Source organism: Chenopodium album, chromosome 8 (genome assembly GCF_948465745.1).
Source record: "Chenopodium album chromosome 8, dcCheAlbu1.1, whole genome shotgun sequence".
Taxonomy (NCBI): Eukaryota; Viridiplantae; Streptophyta; class Magnoliopsida; order Caryophyllales; family Amaranthaceae; genus Chenopodium; species Chenopodium album.
This window is the reverse complement of record NC_137841.1, coordinates 61,945,111-61,972,940: the sequence shown is the minus strand read 5'-3', so window position 1 is coordinate 61,972,940 and position 27,830 is coordinate 61,945,111. Positions and strand designations below refer to the sequence as shown.

Here is a 27,830-nt window from a genome sequence, read left to right as displayed (position 1 = left end):
TTCGGTAGGGGCCTTCCTAATTTGGGATTAGCTTTCCCTGTTCATTCGCCCTACCGACTGCCTCCATTTTCCGTAGCACAAAGTCCCCCACTTTGAGAGGACGCTTGTGTACTCTCTTGTTGTAAGCTCGAGTCATTCTCAGACGGTATATCTCATGACGCAAGGCAGCATTGCCCCTGCGCTCCGGAAGTGATTCCAATGCTAGGCGCATGGCCTCCCAGTTCGCCTCTTCATCATACAGCATGATTCGAAGAGTCGGCTCATAGTGCTCAATGGGCAGAACAGCTTCTGCTCCATACACCATGAGAAACGGGGTTTCTCCAGTTGCCCCTTTAGCAGTCGTTCTGATGGACCAGAGGACGTGTGGTAATTCATCCGCCTAGAGACCACCAGCCCGTTTAATTTTCTTTTTAATCCCGTCTGAGATTAACTTGTTGAAGGCTTTAACCTGGCCGTTTGCTTGAGGCCGGCCGACTGATGCAAAGAAGCTTGAGACCCCTTGCTCTCCTAACCAAGTCTTGAGTTGAGGCGTCTCAAATTGAGGACCATTGTCAAAAACCATAGACATGGGCACCCCAAAGCGAGTGATAATGTTCCTCCAGATGAAGGAAATGACATCTTTTGTCTTGATGTTTTTGAATGCCTCCGCCTCTACCCACTTGGTAAAGTAATCTACAGCCACCAGTATATAGCGCTTGCCGCCTAGTGCAGCTGTATATGGCCCCAGAATGTCCATGCCCCATTTGGCAAAAGGTATTGGGCTGTGGATGGCCGTCAGGTCTGTGGCCGGACGATGGATGAGCTTGCCAAATTTTTGGCACTTGTCACATTTTTTTACCATTTCCATTGCATCCGACTCTAGAGTTGGCCAGAAGTAAAGCCGCCTGGCCTTGGCAGCGAGGGATCTGCCGCCTATATGGGAGGCGCAGAATCCCGAATGCAACTCTTCGAGGACTTCCTTACCCTTCTCAGGGGTTACACACTTCAACAGGGGTTTCAGAAAACCAGCCCTGAAGAGTTCTCCTTGTCGCAACTCGAAGTTAGCCGCTCGTTTTTTCAGAACAGCCGCCTCCTGTGGTGAGTCAGGGAGCGTGCCGTCTGCAAGATAGGCCCGGATGCTGTCCATCCAGGTTGAGCTTTGGTCAAGAATTCCAATGGGGTCTTCCTCAGATATACTTCTTCTTTCCATGACCTCCCAGACCGAGGCGTTTCACAGGAGGCGGATGATGCCAGCTTGGACAGAGCATCCGCCTGATTGTTTGAAGACCTGGGCACTTGACTTAGATTGAACTCTTCAAGTGTCCCAACTTCATTCTTGACCGCCTGCAAGTATTTAATCATGGCCGGATGAGTGGCCTCGTACGTCCCATTGACTTGGAGTACGACCAGTTGTGAATCCGAGCAGGCGTCAATTTTCTTTGCCCCTGCTGCCTTACAGTACCGAATGCCAGCAAGCAGGGCTTCATACTCGGCCTCATTGTTAGAGACCTGGAACTTGAACCGTAGTGCATACTCGTATTTGTCTCCTTCAGGAGACTGGCAGATAATTCCTGCACCACAGCCGTTCGCAGTGGAGCTCCCATCCACATACACTTTCCAAACCTGACTAGTATCATCCGGAGAAACCGGCCTTGTCATTTCCACAATAAAGTCGGCGAATGCTTGCCCTTTATTGCTTTCCTTGGTTCGTAAGTGATTTCCAATCCTTGCATTTCAATCGCCCATTTGAGCATTCGTCCAGAAGACTCCAAGGTTGTGAGTGGCCGTTTGATCGGTTGGTTAGTATAGACTTCTACCGCATGCGCCAAGAAGTAGGGTTTAAGCTTCTTGATGGCCATGTAAAGGGAAAGGCCGAATTTCTCAACCATGGGGTACCGAAGCTCCGCATTTCTCAGAACATGGCTAATGAAATACACCGGGAGCTGGATGCCGTCTCTTTCAGCTAAGAGAACGACACTGAGGGCATGATCAGAGACGGCTAAGTACATGAAGAGCTTCTCTTTGGGCAAATGGCTGACAAGCCTCGGCAAAGAGTGCAGATGAGTTTTCAGCTTTTGAAAGGCCGCCTCTACATCATCCCCCCATTCAAAGTTTGTCTTCTTTTTGATTGCCTGGAAAAAATAGAGGCACTTGTCGCCTGACCGACTGAGGAATCTCCCCAAGGCCGCCAGACAACCTGTTAGTTTTTGCACTTCCTTTACAGTACGGGGCGACTGCATGTCGATTACCGCCTGTATTTTCTCAGGGTTGGCCTCTATTCCCCTTTGGTCAATCAAAAATCCGAGAAACTTCCCAGACTCAACACCAAAGACGCACTTTTTTGGGTTTAGCATGACCTTGTGCCGCCTGAGTGTGGCGAATGTTTCTCGGAGATCAACAAGATGATCCGCCTGTTGTTTGGATTTGACTATCATGTCATCAATGTATGCCTCTACATTCCTTCCGATTTGATTAATGAAGACCGTGTTAATCATTCGTTAGAAAGTAGCAGGCGCATTCTTCAAACCAAACGACATCACCGTATAACAGAACAACCCCTGATCAGTGACGAATGCCGTCTTTTCTTGATCTTTTTTCCACAGGGGGATCTGATGGAAACCTGAATAGGCGTCCATAAAACTCATCAAGGCATGTCCGGCTATTGAGTCGACCAGACTGTCGATCTTAGGCAATGGATATCTATCCTTTGGACATGCCTTGTTGAGGTCTGTGTAGTCAACACACATCCGCCAAGTTCCATTCGGCTTTTTTACTAACACAACGTTAGCTACCCACTCAGGGAAATTGCACGGCCGAATGAACTTGGCATCTAACAACTTTTTTACTTCGGCAGCTGCCGCCTGACTTCTTTCTTTGCCGTGGTTTCTTTTCTTTTGCCGGATGGGCTTCTTTTTAGGATCCACGGCGAGTTTGTGGACAGCGAGATCCGGGATGATGCCTGGCATCTCCTCCACTTCAAAGGCAAAGATGTCTTTGAATTCTCTGAGTAGCTGGTGAAGGCTTTCACCCAGCTTTGCAATTGCAACCGTCCCCACCTTAACAGTCCGTACTGGACGGCTGTCGTCCAGAGGGATATCAATGTGTTCACAAGTAGGCTGGGGACGGAGGTCATCCGACCGTTCCCCGGTCAGTGATTGCTATTGTTTTTCTTTTTTGACCACCACCAGCTGATCAGTCTTTCTTTTCTTTCCGACTGGTGGGGCCGACTGTTCTTCCTCGACATCGTCGAGGTCGATTGTTTTCTTGCCCCGACCGGATGCTACGACCGCGGGCTTGACGTCCGAGAGGTAACACTCTCGAGCCGTCTTTTGGTCCCCATTAAGGGAGCCGACTGTTCCATCATCCTTCTCATACTTGAATAGCATGAGAGCAGGGATGATGATGGCCTTACACTCGTTAAGAGTGGGACAGCCAAAGATGAGGTTGTAAGCTGTGAGCTCTTCAACCACTAGGAAACGGATGGTCATGTGCCGACCGTCTCCCCTGCTTCCCAGGCGGACAGGTAGGTCAATTCGTCCGACTGGGTGCACAAGTCCTCCCCCAAACCCAACAAGGGTGTGGGAGACCTCCATCATGCTATCCGGTTTGTACTTGAGATTGGATAAGCATTTGAGACTGATGAGGTCAGAGGAGCTTCCTGTGTTAATCAGAATTCGGCCAACCAACTGGTTGGAGACCTTGCACTCAATGACAACAAGGTCATCATGCGGCCGACGGACTTTGCCTCTGTCCTGCTCGGTGATGACAACTTTAGGGAAGGTGGATGTGCCTGCCGCATCCCCTTCCTCAACAGAGTTGACCATCTTTCTCATATGGTCCTTGGTGCCCCGAATGGTCGGGCCATTATCGGCAAATCCACCTGCTATGGTGTATACCGGATCTTCATCGGTTTCGGCACTCACAGCAGGCTGGGGAGTCTTTTTCTTGGACTGCCCTAGATTTGCCTTTGAAGTCTCTTTGGACTTCACATAGGACTTCAGCTGTCCTTTGTCGGCCAGACGGTCGAGCTCCCGCTTGAGACTAAAGCATTCGTTCGTGTCATGGCCAACATCCTCATGGAAATGGCAATGCTTGTTTTTGTTCCAATTTTCAGCGAAACCTTTCATAGGAGTTGGCTTTTCAAGAGTCAGCCGATCCTTAATTTCCAAGAGGATGGAGCAGCAGTCCTTGTGGAATTCGTACCTTGGAACGTATAGTTTACACTCCTTTTTCTTCTTCTGGGCCGGTTGATCAGAGTTATCAATGGCCCAGACTTGCTTTTTCTTTTTGCTCTCTTCTGGCTTAGGAGCCGGCTGAGCAGGCCAACTCTCTTTCTGCCGGTCGGACTTCTTATGGTCCGACTGCTTATTGGAGAGCAGAGTTCGGTCGCCTGTATATAGGCTTCCGCCTCTCGCAAGGCTCCTTGCAGAGTAAAGATTTGTTTGCGGACGAGTTCGTACTTAAAAGTAGACTCGTCCTTCAGACCCTTGAAGAAGTCTGTGAAAGCGACCTCATCAGACAGCCCATGAATCTCGATTCGGACCAGATTGAACCGCCTGACGTAGGAACGCAAGCCTTCTCTATCTCCCTGCTGTACATTGCCCAAGTCAAGACTTGTCTTTTTGGCAGGGATGTTCATAGAGAAGTTTGAAGCAAACAAGAACGCAAGCGTCTTGAAGCTATTTATGCAACCAGCCGGCAGATTGCCAAACCACTGCTGGGCTATGCCCTTCAGGGTGGCTGGAAAGCAACGACACCATGCGGCATCATCCAACCCCTGTAAATACATGAGGTGGGTGTATGCTAGCAGGTGGTCTTTTGGGTTGGAGGTCCCGTCATAGGCTTCAACCAGAACGTTTTTAACTTTAGCCGGTTGTACGGCTTCAGTTATTTCCCTGGAGAAAGCAGAGGGTTGATCTCCAAGGTGTTGCAGCCTAAGCTGCCAGTCCATCGGCTGATAGCCGTATGCCGCCTGTCCTCCAAAGAGGGCAGGTTGCATGTAAGGTATAACTGGCGCCTGGTACAATGGTTGTGCCATGTACTGGGCCGAATGAATCATATGAGGACCAGACTGAACCCGTTGGCTGCTTGCTGGAGTCTCATGTACAGACTGGGAACACTTCACGGAGGTATTCCGAAAGCTATCATGATAAGTCGACGTTGAAGCCGACTCTGATAGCTGGGTTCTCTTCTCCTCAATGTATTGCCGAGCGTCAGAGAACGTTTTCTTGCTACCATCCGGCTGTATGTGCCGGATGGCTTTTCTTGTGCCCATTTCTGGGAAACGGAGCCGAGTAAGGTCAAACTGGGGCCGGGCCTTCTCCTTAGGGGCAGGATGAGGAGTTGGCTGACGGTCCCTGACCGACTTCTGTTTGCTAGCTTGGGCTGGCTTCTTGGCCGACTGCTCCTTTCTAGGAGCAAGCGACTTCTTTGAGGCGATTTGTTTGATTTCACCCATGAGGCTGCTCAGGAGTGTCATTAGTTCATCTCGAGTGACGGGAGTCGATCCTGCCGCCCGGGAAGGATCAACTTGCCGCCCCGAGGGCTTCTTTAGCTGACCAGCAGTTTTGCTTGGGCCTACCTGGTCATGGTGGCGCTCCCGCCTCTCCTTACTGCGGATGCGTTTAGAGATGAGGGATCCATTTGGATCCACATAGGTTTCGACATCAGCGTCGTCACCTGAGTCATGATCCGTTTGGACCTCTACGTCTTCTGGAGGCCGATTGGCCTCTGGGTTCGGTACAGGTGCTTGTGAAGCCATTTCAGAGGTACTCTCCCCACAGACGGCGCCAAATGTTTCGGGGGTTTTTGTCCCTTAGGAGAGTTACAACACTGAGACTGGATTCAACAAAGGACGCCTGCACCTGCAAAGCAAACGGACCGCCGGATGGTCGGTGGTCCGCCTCCGAAGATTAAGTTAGTAAGCGTTCGGTAATAAAACGTGCGGAAGTAAAGTTTATCTGCTCGGATTCCAAGCTCAGGTAAAGTGCTGTGTGTTCCTTGAAAACGACAGCTCTGTGGTAAGTGACGTATTGTCTCGTATTGCGTGTATATTCTATGTTCCGTCATAAATGGAAGAATGTCCCTATTTATAGGGTCCTTTTGGAAAGTGTGCCCCTCCTAGGATCTGGTGACCTAGGAATTAGGTCACGCCGCTTTTTAAGGGCCCCTTGGGATTTGGGCCTTGAAAGCCGCCAATCCCAGGGGGCAATATCTGCTCGACACGTGTCACCATCTGGATGGTCCAACTAAGTGCCCCTTCCAGTGACACGTGTCATGCTCTGATTAGGCCACTTGGCAGGGTATAAAATACCCAAATCAGCAAGATATAAAACGGTTAACTTAGATAGGCGATCTCTAGGATTGTATAGAACGCCTATCTAAGTTAACCGTTCTATAAGATTTATTTTATTATTTTTATTAAATTATGATTTTATTATATAGAACACATTTCTTATTTAACCGTTCTATTTCATATATCAAAAATTTTACACTCACAATATAGATCGCCCCTTCTATTTAACCGTTCGTTCTATATGTTTAACATTATTATTTTTTATTTTTTTTAAAAAAAATCTAACATACCAAAAGGCCCAAAATTATAACCAAACTCCTCTTTCCTCTTAAGATAGCCGTCATACACTCATTCCTTCATAACTTCCCCTCTTCTTTTCCTCTTCTCTCACTTATTTCCTCCTATGAGACTCTAACTCCTTTCTCTTCTACTTTCATCCCTTAATGTTCTAAAAACTCCAAGCTAAAGCCCGATTAAACTTCGAGCATCGTCACTGATGTTACAAAATATGCGGTGTGCAAAAGATCAATATTCTCAATGTTACAAAGTTGCGATGTGCGGAAATTCGTCGTCTTCTTCCTCTGTTTACAACTAGCGGCCTTACCCCAACTCTGATACAATTAATGCGAAAGATTAAGCCATTGAATATCTGTTTTGCTCTATATATGGTCATAAGTTGTTGCGGGTTGATTGGTGTTTAACATTATGGAGGTAGCTTGTTTAATTCTCAATTATTAATTTTAGATCTATAACTTTTATCAATTGATTTTTATGTAATGATTTGGATTAAATTCTGATTTTTCATCTTTGATTTATGGGTGCTTGTTGTGACTTCTCTATTTCCGTGCACTATCACTGGAGGCCCTGCGGTGGTTGAGGTTGGTGGAAGCGCTGCGGTGGTTCAGGTTGGTGTTGAAGTGTCATTCAAGTTGGTGTTGAAGTGTTGCTAGTGGTTCAAATTGGTGGAAGAGTGGAAGACTGGAAGTGCCGCTGCGGTTGAATTAGATTATTAGGTGGTTTCGAATTTCAGGGAAAATCAAGTTAGGTGTTCTTCTGAAGTTGTAAACACATTAATAATTATTAAGTTAGGTTAGAGAATTGTATCAAAATGTAATTACAATAAAGTTTTTTTTTTAATTAATTTGGCATCTGACTCACTTTTACAATTGCAATTCAATTTTGTTTATTGATTGATGATGCAGTTTACGAAATACTGTAGTGTATGCCCTCAAAAAAAAAATATTGTAGTATATATGCAATTTCCATGACGCAATATTATTATTATTTTATTTATTTTTTTAAAAAAACAACAAAGAGAATTGTTATCTTTGCTAACCGTTCTCTTTTATTCATTTTTTATAAGCATATAAAACAGGAAAGATAACGACTATTTTTTGCATATAGAATGCCTCTTGTACCCGTTCTCTTTTCCCTTATATATAGAACGCCTCTTATACCCGTTCTGTAAACTTTACACATCGCTTAGCAGAAGAACGCCTCTGAGGTGTTCTATAAGGCCTAATTCAACCGTTTTCTATTCCATTTTTTGTAGTAGTGTGGTCGATGCTGTTATTTGGTGGTGTACTGTATTGTTGCTGAGAAGGTGGTGCGGTGGCTTTGGTTGTGGTGAGGAGTGGTGTGAGGAGCTGGGATGGTAGTGTGGTGGTGGCAAGGAATGCAGGTGGGAAGAGGGTGGTGAGGTGGAGGAGAAAGATTTTTTTTTAAAAAAGAGAAAAAAATAAATAACCGGTTCAATAGGTCATAAGTAAAAAGGCTCACTTTGAGTAAATAGAGGGCAAAGGTGGACTCGTTCCCAGAATATGCAAAGATTAGATCGTTTTGAGCAGATCGACGAAAGGTAGGATTATTTATTTCAATTTTTTCCTTTTTGATTTTGATGTTGTAATTTTTTATTATTATTTTATTTATTTTGATGTTGTAATTTTTTATTTTTTTTTGGTATTGTACAATAACAATATAATGATAAATATATATATATATATATATATATATATATATATATATATATATATATTTATTTATTTATATATACATGTTATTGCCACCGGTGTTGGTAGTGTTGGTGGTGGCAAGGAATACTTGTTTTTGCCACCGATTTTGAACCGGTGGCTTTTAAGTAGAGTATTGCCACCCCTCAAATGCCCAACGGTTTAAAACCGGTGGTATAAGGGGGATTTTGAATTGGTGGGCATTTGCGTTTTTCTACTAGTGCATGGTGGTATTTGATGATCCTATTGATCTTCCTTTTAAAAAAGCAGTTGATAAGCAGTGTTCTACTGGGGCCTAGTTCTTCTCTAGTAGATAATAGATATCATACTGTGGTACCCATTTTTTGACTAATTAAGATTAGAATTAAAAATCCCACATATGTCGATAATTTGACTAAAAAAGGAATTAGAGTTGCCACTCTATTTTTGCCCGAATAGAAACTCTCTTTTGTTTATGATCTCTTTCAAATAGAAAACGACATTGACTCCATTACGTCAGGCACTATATAAGTGTAGTCTTAGGAAAATTAGAGATCTAGGTATGGGGTATAAGTTAGGAAGATCGAACATTTGGAACTCGTCTCTTCCTTTGTTTTAACGAACAGGCTCTTAATAGTACGTTGTTAATTGGTTATGGTTATTCACACACTTTTCCTTAAACTAATGCATAAAAACACGAAAGTTTCCACATTGTCAATCACATTCAAATGTAAAATAAAAGTGAGTTAAACTTTACGATATATGGTGGGTTTGAGCATTAAAGTTGCCCTACGTACTGTTCATTGTGGGATTTGAATCCACTCCCGGATCAAAACCCTACGAAGTTCTTACGAATGTTCATTTATACATGGTCAAAAATTTCATACGAGGTTTCAAGAAGGTTTTTTTTTTTTTTTTTTTTTGGGGGGGGGGGGGGAGGGGTGGTCGATCTGTATAGGGTCATTTGAATGAGGCTGAGTAATCTTGCTTTCAAGATGGAGATCAATTTATCAAGGTTGAGGAAGTCACTAAAATCAGCGACACCATAGGAGTTTCTTTGAGGAAAATGATTTTTTGTTTGTAAAATGCGTTTTAACTAACGACTTTATTTAGGGTTGACCAACTTCCAAAAAGAGATTGTGTGGTCTTATTTGATTGTGCTAAAAAGGGCATTTTTTTGGTATGAATTGAGAGGAATACGAAGGAAATGTATTTGGATTGTATGAAATTGACTTATGCAAAATGGACATTCCATATAGCTTAAATCTAAATGATAGGTAGTGAATTGAAAACCTTAATCATGTTAGATTACGTAAGCGATCTATCAGAGATAATAAAACTTTAAAAGTATAATTCTTTATGACAAATTGATATGTCTAATTTATATAGTGTTTTACCCCTGTCCCTTGGTCATAATTAGTAGTGTTTTTGGCTCTTTAGAGCCACTTTTATTACTAAATGGTGTTTTTCTAGTGTTTTCGTAGTTTTGGTTGAGTTTTGTAGGAAATTGCACTTTTGGAGCGTTTTCTTGGGTTTTCATGGAGCGACTACAGACATTAGAGGAGCACGACCTTCTTTGGAGCCCAAGGCCGATTAGAGTTATCAAGCCGGTGATTAAGGGCTCGGTATTTGGAATACCGAGGCATTTGGACGAAGTATTTAAGAACCGAAGAGGAAATCCGGATTGGGCCGAAGAATCGAAGCCCAATCAAAGTCCAAGCCTCGAGGAGGAGTCGGCCCGATCGGGCGAGCTTTAGCCCAATCGGGCGAGGTGCGCAAGTGATGCTGCTGGTGCACGGCCATAGAGCGCCCGATCGGGTGAGCTATTAGCTCGATCGGGCGCAGCTGCATCATAGGGGAAACGAAGAAAAAGGCAAGCCCGATCGGGCGGCCATTCGCTCGAACGGGCGCGTGATTCTGGAAGGGTTGACGAGCACTTAGTTTTTTATTAGGAGTGTTGTTAGTCTTTGTTTAAGTACGTTTTAGGATTATTATTTTCACTTACCTTCTTTCTTAGACTTTCTCTCTCGACTTAGATTATTTTATCTCTCTAGATTTCTCTCAAACTCTTACTTTTGTTCTTGATTCCACTTTGTAATTCCGTCACTTTCGGTAACGATTTCTTCTTATTTAATTTTAGCAATTTTATTTCTTTAATCTATCATGACTTGTTTAATAGCTTTATTTAGTGTAGATTTAATTATGTCTGATTAGTTTAATTCTAGGGTTTATGGGGATCCATAATTAATATGAAGGGATAATTTGTTATTATTGATTATTGGTATTGCATGATAATTTTTATTGAATTGTTTTAATTCTTTGCAATTAGATTATGAATCGAGCAGATGCGATTTGATTGTAAATGTTTAGCAATATTGAATTGATGAATCGAGCAGATGTTAATTTGATATTAAAAGCTATTTTCAATAGGAACTTAGATCTAGTAAATTGCGAGAGCCTGTAAGATCTATGTTGATTAATAAATTGCGAGAGCCTGTTAATCATGTTATTTGTGCAATGTTAATTATTGATTGTTATGCTTTATCCCGGAGTATTAATTATTGGTGAACTTATGACCTTAGGCCTTCTTATTATTGATTTTCTCCCTAAACTTGATCTCTGTAGTTTAATTCCTTTTTACAACAACAATTGGTTACTTTAATAATTTAGCTTATAATTAGTTAATTAGGAATAGAAAGACCAGTTTCCCTGTGGATTCGAACCTACTTCCCTATCTACTTTAGTTAGAGGACTTAGGTAATTACTTTTGATTAGGTGATACGACTTTAGCCTGTCAAAATTTGGCGATGTCTCCGGGGAAACGGTTTTACTTTTATTTCTGATTGTTTTTGTAGTCTAGATTATTTTCTTGTGTCTCAGAGAACGTTAGTTCTTTGAGGCAATTCTCATATTTGTCTTTTAGTTCTTTGTTTATGCCCAGGTGTTCCAGATCAGGTTACATTCCATTCGATCCTGAGATCGAGCGCTCTTTCCATAGACAAAAGAATCTTTATAGACAAATCCTGGCAGGTTCTGGGAGTAACGATATTCCTAGCAATCCGCCAACTGATTCTAGTGATTCAAAAGTTCCTTCAGATTCAGAATCAGAGATGACAGCACCTAAGAAGCTCAGCGATTACTCGCAACCGTCCCTGACGGATTTTCCACACCTTTCCCCTAGACCAGATCTCGAGGGAGTCCAGTTCGAGATCAAGCCCCAATTCATAACAATGATAGAAAGGTGTAGACACCTAAAAATGTCTCCCCAAAACCAAACCCGTTGATGAACACCTTTCACCGCCATTATTGGTCGAGTTGAGTATTTAATCTTTGGAGTGCTTAAATTCATGTTCTATCCAATATATTTCTAGCTCATTTCCCTAAACCATAACCTATTTTCCACTTTTCGTGTCCACATCGCAAAACTGAGAGAAACTGATTTTATGGCTATACAATTTTGATCCAATTATTATTTTTCTGGACAGGCCTTCAAATAATCTTTCCAACCATATATCATAAGCCCAATTCCGAGCTATAACGAAAAAGATATGAGCAAAACACCAAACTCGGCCTAAAACCGACACCCTTCCACTAAAACGGCCATATCTTAAAATCTAAATATTATTTTGACTTGATTCTAATTGGGTTAGAAATTAGTCTTAATAAGCTTTCCAATGATATATTATATGCCTTATTCCGAGTTACGGATCAAAAGTTATGATTATTTTAAAAACGGGTAAAAAAACTGAAATTACCGCGCAGCAGCAAAAATGCCGCGACGCGGCAAAAGCTGACCCCCGTGACACGGTGCCCATCTTTGTAATTCTGCACAATTTTCCCCCGTGTCACGGGATTTTGCACCGTGTCACGGTGCAATTTCCCGTGTCACGGTGCCCATTCCGTGACACGGGAATATTCCGTGTAATTTCAGCGTACTTTTTACACCGTGACACGGCATACTGCACTGTGCCACGGTGGACAATGCCGTGTCACGGTGCACATCCTGTGCCACGGGATTGCTCCGTGTTTTCTCCGCGTAATCCCTAAACGCGTTTTCACTTCCCGCAACCTAAATATTTCCCGTGTCACCCAAATTTGTACCGTGTCACGGGAAAGTTTCCCGTCTGACGGTGGGATTTCCCGTGACACGGTACACTTTGCCATGTCGCGGGATACTTTTTTATGGTTTTTATCATTTTAGGGTTTTGTGTGCTCCCTCAGCACATTTTCTCTATAAATAGGACCCCCCTTTCTGCAGTTCGGGGCACGAATAATCATTCTCTCTCACCTTACACCAAAAATCATTCTCTTCTCCCTCTTTAACCTAATTTCTAGCCTCCTTATTCTTTCATAACAATTCCCCTAAGCACTCCAAGGAGTCTATACTTAACCCGAGGTTCCGTCCTTAAACCAAGGCGTGAAAGGTACAAATAACTGAGGGTTTGGACCAAATTAAATCTAATATTTATTTAATTTAATTTCCATTTACTTTATATTTTCATTGAAGTTACTAACAATTTATTCATGATGTAGCAATTTAAAGAAACGCGCGGAATGTGAGTAATTAATTAATTTAATTACTCTTATTTTATTTTAATATTGCTAGTATCATGATTAGGTTTATTATTATTATTTGATTTGACTTACGCTATTATTGTTAAATTGCTTCCAATATTAATGTTGATTTTATTATATTATATTTATGATCACCATATTGCATTTTAAAGGGAATATGTAATTGAAAATCACGCCTAATAAGATAATTTGGACGACCGGTTTAGGTTCCTTTTTAATCTTATTATTAATTCAAGTGATCACTAATATTTTAGAATTTATGCTGCATTAATATTCAACCAATTTAGCTTAATAATAGTTTGGAACGAATTGAATATTTTGTTTGTATGCCTTTGAGATCGCAGGAATCACTTTTCACTATAAGAATCGAGTAGAGGCCAATACGGGCGAATGTGACTCCATGACTCACTTCGTACCATCATCCCCGATCCTCCTTTCGTGGTTCCGAACCATATGGAGTTAGTAATCTCATGGATTATGAATGGGGTGTAACCTTCACGGGTCAATCGTTGTTGCCTATCGTTGTCCTTTTATCGTGGTTGCCTTTTATGATCCGTGAACGGTTTACAAGTTCCTTAAAAACTTGTTGGCGGCTCCCTACTTTCCTTGTCTCTAATCGTATATGTCAATTCCCACTTCCTATGAATGCCAAACATATTCACACATGCTTTTAACGTAGGCGCACTTCGAGCGACGCCTACAAAAGGAAGCAGTTCAGTGGAGCTAAGGGTGAAGACCCTAATCTTCACATTGCAGACTTCTGTCAGTACTGCAATACTATTTGGCAGAATGGGGTTACGCAAGACCAGATCAGGGAGATTCTTTTTCCCTTTTCATTATGTGGAAAAGCTAAATTATGGTTTAATGGTTTGAATAGAACTGCACTTAGTATTACTAACTGGGAAACTCTTGCTTTGAATTTCTATAACAAATATTACCCTGTAGAGAAAAACAACTTTATTGAGAAGTGCCATTTAGAATTTTGCCCAGGAGCCAGATGAAGCGCTATATGAGGCTTGGGAGAGATTCAAGGATCTGCAGAGGGAGTGTCCCCACCATAATTTAGCAAAGTGGCAGTTAATTCAGGCTTTCTACAACGGATTAGGAAATGCATCTAGAACGATTCTAGACTTCGCGGCTAGTGGTAGATTTATGAATCTTAATGTTGATGATGCAGGTCAAGTTATCGAAGATATGGCGATAAATAATTCCCAATATGGGAATTCTAGAGGCTATGCGAATAAAGGCAAACACCATGTCGATTCAGTATCCTTTTTGCAAGCCCAACTTACTTCTATTTGCCAAAAACTAGATAATTTTAGTACTAATGTTCCTAATTCTGTTGGTAATTGTAGGGAATATTTCAAGCATTACCCCTAGCTTGAACCCCACTGTGATCATACACTAAAGTACGGTGGCGTCCAAAGGGAAAGAAGATAGAGCAAAAGAGTCGCCAACAAATTTTAGGAACTTGTAAACCATTCACAGGGTGAAGGTTACACCCCTTAACGATCCAGGAGATCGTCAACTCCAATAGGTCTGGAACCATGAATGGTAGTTCGGGGATGAAGGTACAAATCCAACCTAAAAGAGATTGAACCTGCCCTAATAATAGGCCTCTACTTTATTCTGATCGTATTCATGTGCGCTTTCTGACTAACATGCAATCAATAGGTTTAACCCTAAACTTGTTTAGTCTATGTTGGTTGAATATTAATGCACAAATAAATCTATTATTGGGGATCACTTAAATTATAATCAAATTAACCCTAAACAAGATTATTAATTATCTTATTAAGCGTGATTACAAGTACAAATTCCCTTTAAACATGCATAAAAAGGTGTGATTAAGCAATAACAATAATAATATCAAGCAACATAATAATAATCATAATAATAACAACTATTATAAGAATTATAATCATAGAAATAAACGTGTTCATGTTAAAGCATAATAATAATAGCAAGATCCTAGGCATGATACTAACAAGATTAATAACAAACCCTAGCATGTCACTAAACAATAAAAAATCAAAGCTTTAGCCATAACATGATACTAACGATCATAAATATTAGGAAGAAAATAAAAGACATCATACTTTTAATCATACTTGATATTAAAGTTACCCTAGACATAATACTAGGAATTTATCGTTGTCACCCTAAACATCAAATTAAGGAAAACATCCTAACATGATACTAGGAATCATAATAACAACCTAAACATGATATCTACATAATAACATCATTAAAAAACCATTAAAATACTTACTTGGATGCCTCGTACCTCTTTCTAATAACAAAATACACACGTTAGTAACTTCAAGGAAAATAATAAACAAACAATTAAATTAAATAATAATTAAAAGAGAGATTTGGGACCAAACCCTCAGAAATTAAAACCTTTCACGTCTAGGGCGAAGGCAACTTCGAACTTGGCTAGGTGTGTCTAGTGCTAATGTATGAGGAATTTTGTTTGTAAAAGGCTAGGCTAGAAAAGAGGGAGAGAGAAAGAGTAATCAAGAGATTCTTGATGAGAGTTGGTGAGAATTGGTGAAAACTGATGATTATAAACGGAGTTTTTAGAAGGCTATTTATAGAGAAAATCAGCCAAAAAGATAGAAAATCAAAACAGAGTTCTGACGCGCAAAAACAAGGTTAGCGCCAGACGCTGACATTAGCGCCAGGCGCCAGGCTTAGCGCCAGACGCTAATAACTGGCGTTTGGCGCTAATTTAACTTTCTAACGCGTTTTCTAAAATTAGATAAAAATTAACCGTACAGGAGGATAAAATCGTATTTTCCTCAAAAACATTCTTTTATTCTGATTAAAACTTTAAAAAGTCAACAAAAGTCAATTTATCAATGCTAATTGAATTAGGAATGAAAAGAACCTTCTAGAAGAATCTAGAAGACTAAAACCATTCCTAATTGCATTAGGAATGATAAATCTATATTAGGCCCTCCTCTAGATCATTGGGCCGCATATAAGGCTCAAACCGGGCCCAGTTTAGTAATTTGGCCATAACTTCCTCAATATTCATCAGAATTGGGCTTATAATATATCGTTGGAAAGATCTTTTCAAGCCCTATCCAACTACACTACTATTGGAACCATATCATGGACCAACTAAATTGAATTTTTCTTAAAATATATTTTCAAAAATAAAGAGAAGAGAAGAAATTAAAACTATCCGCAACACTAGACTTTCCACACTTTCACTTCATTCGATTACGATTCGACGTGAAAGGTACTCATCACTGGGTTTGGTTTTGGGGAGACACAAATGTGTGTCTATAGTAATGTTTCTGCTATTGCTAATAATTCTGATGAAGCTTTTTGTGAAAACTGTGGAATTGTAGGACATTGGGAGCAAGATTGCAGGATTTCTATGGAGCAAGTTAATGCCTTTCAAACCTATAGGCAGAATAACCCATACTCCAACACCTACAATCCTGGACTCCGGAACCATCCATACCTATCCTATCGGAGCACCAATGTTCAAAATCCTCCATCTCCACAACAACCACAACAAGCACCCCCTCCACAGCAAAAATATTACCACCCTCACTCTAACCAAAAAAGCCCCAGCACAAACCCCTACTACATCTTCTGACCCTGCTTTGTCATAAATTAGAGCGATGCTAACTAATATGCAAAAGCATATGGAGAGTAGAGACCAACATATTGACTCAATTATAGCCCATAATAAAGTCATGGACACCCAAATTGCGCAGTTATCTTCTACTCTACAGACTCGCCAGCAAGAAGCTCTACCATCGTAGGGAATTCAACCTATTGATCATGCAAATGCAATTACTCTGAGGAGTGGTTCACACTACGATGGCCCCCCTATGCCCAAAGAGGATGTATCTGAATTAATTAAAATTGCTAATCCTGATTCCGTTACACCTGATGTTCCTGTAGGGCTCCAGGGTAAAACTATCATTTCTGATAATTCATTGCAGGGCACAACTTCAGGGAAGGATAATACTCAGGAGAAGAGTAGGGAAGCATAACAACCTATAATTAAACTACCATTCCCAAATTGCCATTTGAAAACTAAATTGGATAAGTAGTTTGGTAAGTTTTTGGAGGTTGTGAAAAATTTGCAGGTAACAGTTCCTTTCACAGAGCTTATTACACAGGTTCCTGCATATGCTAAATTTATGAAAGATATTTTGACTAGGAAAAGGGCCTTTAATGAGGTAGAAACTGTAGCTTTTACAGAGGAATGTAGTGCTCTATTGCAGAATAAATCCCCTCCTAAATTAAAGGATCATGGTAGTTTTTCTACCCCTTGTCATATTGGTAATGTCTTCATTGATAAAGCATTGTGTGATTTGGGTGCTTTTGTTAGTGTTATGCCATCGTCTGTATGCTCTAAATTAAATATGGGTGATTTAAAAGTTACTAATATAACTTTGCAAATGGCAGATCATTCTGTTAAGTACCCTTTAGGTATTTTAGAGGATGTACCTGTCATAGTTGGTAAATTTTTTATCCCTTTTAATTTGATTTTGTTGTTCTAGACATGGCTGAGGATACACAAATCCCCATTATATTAAGTAGACCTTTTCTCCACACTGCAGGAGCCATTATAGATGTTAAAAATGGTAAACTAACCCTTTCTGTTGGCGATGATAATATCACATTTAATTTAGGGAAAGTTTTAAAAGGTCCTATGCTAGAAGAAAATTGTTATTTGATTGATGTTCTTGATATAATGGATGATATTTGTGAAGAAAGCTTGCCACAGGTTCTTGCAAGGGAACCCTTGGAGGAAATACTTTGTGGAAATTTATCTGCAGGTGATATGAGCATTTGGAGTAAGGAGGTGGATGACATAGAGAGAGCTCTTGCCACAAAGGAATTCGATCATGAAGAATGTATGAAGGTAGTAAATTTGGTTCAGGAATCTAAACCTGCAGAGGTGAAGAAACCTGAACTAAAACCTCTCCCTTCTCATTTGAAATATGTTTTTCTTGATGACAGGAATTGTACCTGTAGACACCCATTTGTGTCTCCCCAAAACCAAACCCAGTGATGAATACCTTTCGCGTCGAATCATAATCGAATGAAGTGAAAGTGTGAAAGGTTAAGTGTTGCGGTTTAGTTTTATTAAAATTCTTTCTCTCTGTTTTTGAAAAAAACTTTATTTTATAAAAATAGCCAATCTAGTTTAGTTTGGTCCGTGACAAGGGTCTAATAATAGTGTAGTTGGATGGGGCTTGCAAAGAGCTTTCCAACGATATATTATAAGCCCAATTCCGATGAATAATGAGGAAGTTATGGCCAAAATACTAAACTGGGCCCGGTTTGATCTTTACATGCGGCCCAATGATCTAGAGGAGGGCCTAATGTTAATTATTATTCCTAAAATTACTAGGATTAATTATAGTCTTCTAGAAATCTCTAGAAGGTTCTTTTCAATCCTAATAGAGTTAGAATTAATAATTATATTATGATGAGTTTTATTTGGAATTAAATATTATTATTTTATCAAAATACGATTTTAGCTTCTGTACGAATTCCATAGATCAAATTTGGTTAAAGATTGGATTCCGCGTAGAAAGCGCGTGAAAACCAGGCTGTCGCCACTCGACAGACTCTGTCGCTTGTCTGTCGCCAAGCGACAGAGTGGTTTTGTGGCGAAAGCTTGTAGTTTTATTCCTTATCAAATTCTATACTTTTCCGGACTGTTTTTATTATAAATATGATCCTGAACCTCCGTTTTTATTCATTCACAATCACCTAATTTTCTCTATTTCTCTCTCGAGCAATTCATGCTTTCTTTCTCTCTCTTTCTAAACTAGTTTTTTTACAAACACAATACCGCACTCACAAGACTTAGAAACACCTAGCCAAGTTCGAAGTTGCCTTCGCCCTAGACGTGAAAGGTTTTACTTTTATGAGGGTTTGGTCCCAAATCCAGTCTAAACTTTATAACTCTTTCTTTCAATTAATTTAATTTAATTCTTTGATTTATTATTTTCATTGAAGTTTACTAACGCGTGTATTTTGTTATTAGAAAGAGGTACGAGGCTTCAAAGTAAGTAATTAGCTTACTCCCTTTTAATTTCAATGTAGGAAGCATGTTTAGATTTGATTAATTCCTAGTATCATATTAGGATGTTTTTATTGCTTTCTAGAATCATGTTTAGGGTGCCTTTACTTTTTCCAATATCATGTTAGTACCATGTTAGGTTTAAAGCTTTGATATTTAGTGCTTAGTGACATGCTAGGATTTGTTATTAATCTTGTTAGTATCATGCCTAGGATCTTGCTATTATTATTAAGCTTTATTATTAATATTATCATGATTATTATTATTGTTATGATTATGATGGTTATTATTATTATTCTGTTGCTTGATATTTATTATTATTATTGCTTGATTACGCCTTTTATGCATATTAAAGGGAACTTGTACTTGAAAACACGCTTAATAAGATAATTAATAATTTTGTTTAGGCTAATATGATTGTAGTTCAAGTTATCGCCAATAATAGATTTATTTGTGCATTAATATTCAACCAACATAGATTAAACAGGTCTAGGATTAATCTAATGTTTGCATGTTAGTCAAAAAGCGCACATGAATACGAGTAGAATAAAGTAGAGGCCTATTTTATAGGGCGAGTTCTCTCTTTTGTAGATTGGATTCGTACCCTCATCCCCGAAACCTATTTGGTTCAAGACCTTTTGGAGTTGACGATCTCATGGATCGTTAAGGGGTGTAACTTTCACCTTGTGAATGGTTTACAAGTTCCTAAAACTTGTTGGCGACTCTTTTGCTCTCTTTTCTTTCCCTTTGGACGCCACCATACTTAAGTGTATGATCACAGTGGGGTTTAAGCTTGGGGTTATGATGCTTTAAATATTCCCTACAGTTTTTGGCGACTCCACTGGGGAGGATTTCTATTTTAATTCCTCAAATTTATTTTGGCAATGATTTAGAATGAGCGGATGAGACTCGAAAAGTTCTAAGTTTTCATGTGCGTAATTTTGATTAACATTATTGTCATATACATAAAAAAGGTCCTCATTGGATAGACCATCCGAAATGAGTCAAAAACATAGAATTTTACACGTAGGAAATTTGAGAAATATCTTTCACAACTAGAATCGAAATAATACTGCGAAATCTAAAAAATTCTAAGAACACAGATACCTGCCAAGGTATGTAGAAACTAGCGTCTAGAAAACAGGGCTTGTCGCTTGTAAAGAGCTTCTGTCGCCTGGCGACATGGGTTCTTTTGCGGCGACAGTCCCTGTAGTCTGGCGCCAAGTTCTTCCAATACCGAGCTAGAACTCTGCCTTCCTGTTTTGACCACTTCTAGTACTGTTGGCTCGATTCTACTACCTGATTGAGTTTTTCTCACTTTTCTGAAACCCATATGTGTTCTACATATGGACATAACCCTCTGGGGGTTCACGCTCCATCTACCCAATCGAACGCTCCTGGCAACGACGGGTACATCCGAGTTTGTGAATCCACCAAACCGTGGAAGCAAGTTTTTTTTTTTAACTTGCGGGGTCCCATCCATACGCGCCAACCCTTCCAAAGGTAAGGCTTCCGCGCGATGCATCCGGACTCATAACCATGGACCCTCTTTGACTAACCTATATCCTTGAACTTTAGAGAACTAGAGCCATGGTTAGGTTGCAAACTCATTGCATCATGTTGTGACTATTTGAACTACTTGTGCATTCTTTGCTTGTGTATACTCTATATGTGCTAACCGTTTGTTTGACTTGTGTTTAAGTCTAAATAAACCGATTAATGACTTAAAAGGACTTTGTCTAATTAATTAATTAATTAATTTGACCAATTAAAGGCTAATAAATTAATCGATCTGACTTAGTACGACTTTAGGCAAATCCTCTTAGAGTAAAATTACTGGAAACAGTCCAGATTAATGTTCCAGCAATGGCGCAGAAATTTGGGCTGTGGCGCTTCTGTTTATTGTTTGTCGCCTGGCGACAAATCTGTCGTTTGGCGACAGGCTTTAAATGGTGGCGACAGTCAAGATTCTTACTCGAGTCATCACGACGAGTCTAATTAAACAGTTTGTTAGTCAGTTTAATCAATTTATTAATGGCTTTAGCCATGTTTAAGTTTTTAATTGAGTCTAGGCACTTAGTCCCATGGTCATACACGAGAGTCAAAGCATGTCACTTGCACTCACTTATAAAGCACACACTTAACATGTTTGTCACACTATGACCGTGTCTAGAGAGTCTTGAATGCGTGTTTTCCGTCATTTTTTTAGGGGGGTAAGTCGGATATTAATCCTCCAATTAAACCACTTGTTTGAACCCGTTCCCAAAAAATATGCACCCTATTTTCGCTTTTTTGCTTTCTTTTTGCTTTTAAACCGTAAAATCAAATTCAACTTGAGTCAAGTCATTAAAACGAATATGGTTTAATTTACAGCGCGTGGTCAAGAAAGGAAGGGCGTCTAATCAAGGACAACACTTTCGTTCAAGTTTTATTGTTTGATAAGCCAATTGGTAGGAGAAGGAAAGCTAAGAAGATAATGGCAAGTCAAGAAGAACTCAACGAAGTTAAGGGACAAGTGGCTACTATGGCCGAAATGTTGAAGAATCTAACTCTTCAAATTAATGACCCTGCAAGACAACAACAAATGGATCTCATCCAGGAAAGTTTGAGCAAACTATCCAATGACTATAGATTCCTGGGCATTAGCTCTCAAGGGGTCTCGGTGGACAAGGATCTTCTTCCGCAGAAGTTCAATGCCAATGACATCTCAAAATTCAAGCCAATGGATAACCCTTATTTTCATTTAAGAGCATTTGAAACTGTAATGAATATTAAGGGAATAGATAAGAAAGCTTTTCATTATGTGTTTTCTTTATCTTTAGAAACTGTGTGTCAACAGTGGTACTTTTCTCTCGATAAAGAGAAAACCTCTAGTTGGGAATCTATTATGAGTGCTTTCATTGATAGATACAAGTGCAATGTTCAAGATGAAACTGATTATAGGGAACTTGAAATACTTAAACAAAAAGAAAATGAAGGCTTTACTTCCTTCTTTAACAAATGGAGGGAGACCTCTGCAAAGATGGTTGAGGTGCCTAGTGAAAAGGAATCTGTGAGGATGTTCATCAAGAACCTCCAAGAAAAAATACTCTAAGCATCTCAAGTATCAAAACAACTTACACACCTTCAAGGCCGTCTATGACATTGGTATTAACATTGAAGACGACCTAGATAAGCAAAAAGCTGCTAACAACAGTAACTCCAATAGTGGCTGGAAAGGCAAGAAGAACGACAATCCTTCTTTTTCCAAAACCACCCACTCAAATAATGTTAAATGAGCACCTTTAACTTAAATGAAGTCCTTGCTATGAATAATCAAGGACAAAAGAAACCATTTAGGAGGAACTTTACTCCTATTAGTATGAGTTATGACACCGCGTTCGATCGCCTACACGCAAAAGGTCTTATAACTCCCATTGGACCGTTTGGGGACTCACCTGTCGAAAAGAGAACGGCTAGCTGGAACCCCAATGCACACTGCAAGTATCATCAAGGTAGGGGCCATCTCACGGAAAACTGTTGGAAGCTAAAGGAAGCTATCCAAGATCTAATTGATAACAATAAACTTCCATTGCCCCCCTGTAAGCAAGAAGCCAAGTATTAATAGTGCACCACTGTCGGATTCCTTGGCTATTTCCGACGAAGAAAATCAAATTGACCCCTCAAATCTCATTGAACCCATTGAGGAGGAAGAGGAAATCTTTGAGGATGCTAATGACTATTTCCCTTATGGGCAAGAACCTTCAACTAAACAGGAGGTGTGCATCCTTATACAGGTTATGTTAGAAGCAAACAAGTTAGTGCGCGAGGACACGGAGGTTCTAAAAGAACGAAACGAGCTACTCAAAAGTAGGCCTCCACCTAAGGAGAAGAAACCATTCTCTTTCCAAGTAATTGACACACCTAAAAGGAGTAATAGGCCATACACTCTAATTGGGACATCTCATGCAAATATGTTCAAAATGCTCTCCGAGAATGGTAAAATTCAACCTCTCGAACCGAGACCATTTGAATCATTTAAAAGGACAGATAGGTATTACTGTCCATATCATCAATCGGGAGGACACACAATAGAAAACTGTTTCAAGTTCAAAGAATTGGTCCAACGATTGATTGATAGCAAGAAACTAATTCAAATCCCACATGAACAAGATGCTACCATCAATGGGGTTTGGGATAGTGATGACGAGGATGTCTACCTTAAGGGTGTTGAAGACACTCCACTTTCGACAATATATCCAGTAGGTGACATTTGGGACGAAGAGGATTCACCTATAGATGTCCTCACGAGGTCCGGGAGAATGCAACCTCCCATTACAACACAACCTATCCTTACTACTCAGCAAGTTCCCATACCAATCATAGAGGACAACGATGCTGTCAAACAGTTAAAAATGACTAAAGTTGAAATAAATGTATGGAAACTTTTAGCTACATCTCGAGAACATAGAGTTGCGGTCATGGATTCTTTAGCTAAAGTAGGGATAGATTCGGACACCACTCCTGAGGGCTTGGCTAACTTCCTCACGAGTGATCTCCCAAGTCCCATTAATTTGATCACTTTTTCCGACAAGGATCTACCGCCGGAAGGTGACAAGCATAATAAAGCCCTTAACCTCACAGTAATCTGCAAGAGAATGAACGTCCCTATGATTCTTGTAGATAATGGATTGGCAATTAATGTTTGCCTACTTAGAACTGCGAGGATGTTAGGGATAAGAGACGAAGATTTATCCCCATTAACACAAGGGATAAGAGCCTACGATAACTCACGTCGTCAAGCACTAGGCACGATTACTATGAACATAACAGCGGGAGCAATTGAACATGCTACTACATTCCAAGTTGTAGACATTAAGGCTTCATTCAACTTACTATTGGGACGTCCTTGGCTTCATGACCTAAAGGTCGTCCCTTCATCTCTTCATCAATAAGTAAAAGCCATAGTTGGAGGAATACCGATTACAATCGATGCTTCACCTATGAGAATCAAAATAATAGAAAATCCACTAATCAATGTGGAGCATGATGAGAACGATGAAGATTTGTGGGGCTTTAATGAAGAGGTCTCCTTGATAGAGGAAGATGAAATAAAGGACCCCTCTTCGCTACAACCTCCACTCAAATATGGTAACCAATTCTATCCTGAGAAAACAAGGGCACTTCCCTGGAATGACTCTAGAAAAGAAGAAAGAGATAGCAAAACAGATGGGAGTACCTGGCCTCCCTAAATTAGATACTTTCGGACTTGGTTTCGAACCGGCTCTCAAGATCTAAAGTGAGCCCGGGGAAAATCAAGGGCACGTAGGAACGCTCGCACACAAAAGAAAGTAATTCCAATGGATCAATACCCTCTTACCTTAAATGGATAGTTTATAAGAGAGGGAGAAGATTATCCATGCTATGAATTTCCAGAACCCTTTGTTGTAAATGGCATAAGACAACCTGGGTTCGAGATATTTCTGGATTGTTGCTTTCTAGATGAGATCCCAACTCCTAGCTATAAGGAGAAAGCACCCCCATGCTTTGACTTTAATGTCATGGGACTTCTCTTTGGGCGAGAAAAGAATGAGCCTAGATATGTAGAAGATAACTCTTCACTCATTCAAACGGTCTTACAAAGTGAGAACTTTGAACCTTCGAAGCTCATCACTCCAGCGGAAGATTTAGTGCGAGGATGGCGCAAGACAGTGGAGGTGACTGCTGCAAACGGAAAGAAGATCTCGATAACTACAAGACAAGGGCCAATTTTTGAAGAATCGTCTGAGTCAGAGTCCGAGTCAGAGTCTTCCCCTATTGAGTCCTCTAAGTCTTTGGTTGTAGCACCTCCCTCTAGCTCTTCTATTTCTGCATCTATTCCTAGGATAGTTAGCAATCAAGTCCCAACGGACATTTCTTTGTTTGATGTAATGATTTCTGAGTTTAATAATATGTCTTCTTCCCCTTACTCCTCGTGTTTTTCTTTAACTCAAGATGACGAGCATTGCTTAACTAACGATGAAAATGACAAAGAAATTATTAAAGCAATGGAAACACTTGAAAACAAGACACCAATAATTGAGGGCACTGAAACGGTTGATATCTCAAAAGATCCAACCACTAAAAAAGGAGTTAAAATCGGACTCACGCTAAACAAAGACTAAAGAACCGATTTAATTAATCTACTTAAAGAATTTATTGATGTATTCGCTTGGTCATACGAAGATATGCCAGGCATTAATAGAGAAATCGCTCAACACACTATACCACTAATTCCAAGAATGAAACCTGTAAAACAAAAGTTACGTCGAATGAAACCTGGCGTAGCTCTTAAAATAAAAGAAGAAGTACAAAAACAAATAACTGCAGGTTTTATCAGGGTATCCAAATACCCCGAATGGGTCGCAAATGTGGTCCCAGTTCCGAAAAAGGATGGTAGGGTTCGAATGTGTGTCGACTATCGAGATCTAAATAAGGCAAGTCCAAAGGACGACTTCCCTTTATCACACATCGATATTTTGGTAGATAATACAACGAATCACACACTTCTCTCATTTATGGATGGATAAACAGGGTGCAACCAGATTCTCATGGCCGAAGAAGACATGGAGATAACAACATTAATAACACCTTGGGGTACTTACTGTTACACGGTAATGCCATTCGGGTTGAAAAACGCGGGTTCTACTTACCAACGAGCAGCAACTGCCCTACTCCATGACATGATGCACAAGGAAGTTGAAGTATATGTGGACGACATGTGTAATACCCCGTATTTTTATGTATTTTTATAAAGTATTTAAGTATTAATAAAATGTATTGTTAAGGGCTCAAGTATTTTAATTAAATATTTTAAAGGGTTAAAATATTTTAAATACAAGGTTTTATAAAAGTAAAATATATTTTGGGCCAAACTTTTTATTAATTATTGGGCAATGTAAATTATTCCTACATACTCTTATTGGAATAACCCATTCCAAAACCCATAACTTAAGCCCTATCCCATAACTTAATCCCACATTTTTATAAGCCCAATTTAACCCTACACTCTCGACTCTATAAATACCCCACGAATCCCCAAAAATTTTCCACACAAAAAGGTTTGTCTTATTTTCTTTCTCTTTTGTTTTATTAATTTGTGTAATTATAATTATTGATTTATGGGTTTTGATTTTATTGTTTGAAATTAATTTAATTAGTATCAAATTGTATTGTTGATGATTAAACTTTATAATTTCAGATTTAATAAATGTCATAATTTTCAGTTTTGTAAATTTTATAACCTAGGGTTTTTAATTATTGAAAATCATGATTTTAGGGTTTTTATGAACAATTGATTTAGGGCTTTTATAGTAATGATGTTTTGAAAATTTGGTGATTATAACTACTAATTAGTTTAACTGAATTCCAGATTATTTTGAACACGTAAATTCGTGTTTTAATTTTTAGATTTCCGTTCGTTAATATTAATCCCGTTTTAATCCCGACCAGGTTCTAAAATCATCCGATTTGATAAAAAAGTAGTGTTTTCCATGTGGAAACAACGTTTTAAGAAAGACTCATTACCTTAGGTAGTGAGCACCACCCTCTCGTGGCCAAATTCAACCTCTAAATATGATTTTCGGGCAGTTTTTGGTTTTTAACGAAGTTTTTTTTTATTGCTTTAAATTTTATCCTTGAGTTTAAAGGGTAAGAGATAATTTAATGTTTCTATGGATAATTTAAGTATAAAGATGTATTTTGATGAAGTTTTAAAGGGGGTTTTTGATTAGTTTAAAATGTTGGAATTTTATTTAACGTAGTATAATTGTGATTTTAATAAAAGGGTGTGATTACCAATTAAAAAGGAGTTTAATTAGGGGTTTTTAAATAATTTTCAGATTATTTTAAATAGTTTAAAGTGAGTTTAAGTTGCTGGAAATTGTGTATACAAGGGTAATTAATTTAGTATTATTGTCCCTTTATGTAGGAGACTTGATTCGGGAATTGTTGTAGTGTTTTCGGCCACTTTAAGGGCTTTATTGAGGTACGTTCGCGTACTTAGCATATTTTGGTGATGTAGTATCATGCTAGGCTTGATTTCAATCAATTACAAGTAGTATCATGTTAAGGTTTATGTATGGAATTGTGGATTATTGGTGTTGGTGATTGAATTGTGAAGCATGAATTATTTGTGATGGTTTATGGATTGGAAAATTATATTTTTGCATGATTATATGGACTACATTTTTATTTATGGCATGTTAGAGTGCATGTTTAATTAAACTACATGTTTAATTTGGCTTGGAATATTGAAAAGGAATTTTATTATGGTTCATATAATTTTTATTGATGCTTTAAGCATGAGGAAGGAGCTATGAAAGTGTCTATGTACACGAGGAATAAAATGTATGTTGGTGCCTTTGTGCACTTAAGGTTTTTTTAACACCGAGGGATAGGATTTTTGGCGCTTTATGCATTTAAGGTGTCTTTGACACTGAGGTAGATTTAAAAAGGGTTCAACATTAAATATTATGTGGTCACTAATTATTCAAGAATTAAATTGGTATGTTTGGTTGATTGAATAATTATTGTTGATTGATTTATTATGCTTTGAGAGTCATCACCAAGTCCAATAACATGTAAATAATGTAAAGTGAAAGAGATTACGCACCAAAACTCTTGAAACGTATATACCATGAGTATGAACAATGGGGGGGGGGAGTTATGGGGTTTTATATTTAACCATAACTTCTAATGGAGTACAGGAGGTTGTACATTCCTTTTTATTTATTATTATGCGTAGGAATTCCGCCACCTATGTGTGGTTTTGTCGCTGGCATGGTTAGCTCCCGTGTCAATTAACCTCAATTTATTTGAGGGAGGTAGAGTTGGAAACCCGTTCGATGTGTAATCAACGCTAAATAAATTATTTAGTGTCTAGTTAAAGAGTCTTGTTGAATGTTGT

General features: G+C 39.4%; 1 long non-coding RNA gene, 1 other non-coding gene and 1 pseudogene across 2 annotated transcripts; 2 read left to right on the top strand and 1 right to left on the bottom strand.

Moving 5' to 3' along the window:
* The window catches only part of LOC145643130 (uncharacterized), a 313,811-nt pseudogene that overhangs the window by 226,243 nt on the left and 59,738 nt on the right, over nt 1-27,830 (top strand).
* On the top strand, nt 6,607-7,415 carry LOC145556212 (uncharacterized). Its single transcript, XR_014091809.1, has 2 exons — nt 6,607-6,985; nt 7,136-7,415. It is a non-coding gene; the product is annotated as an uncharacterized LOC145556212 (long non-coding RNA).
* On the bottom strand, nt 13,795-13,901 carry LOC145556916 (small nucleolar RNA R71). The gene has a single exon (XR_014092010.1). It is a non-coding gene; the product is annotated as a small nucleolar RNA R71 (small nucleolar RNA).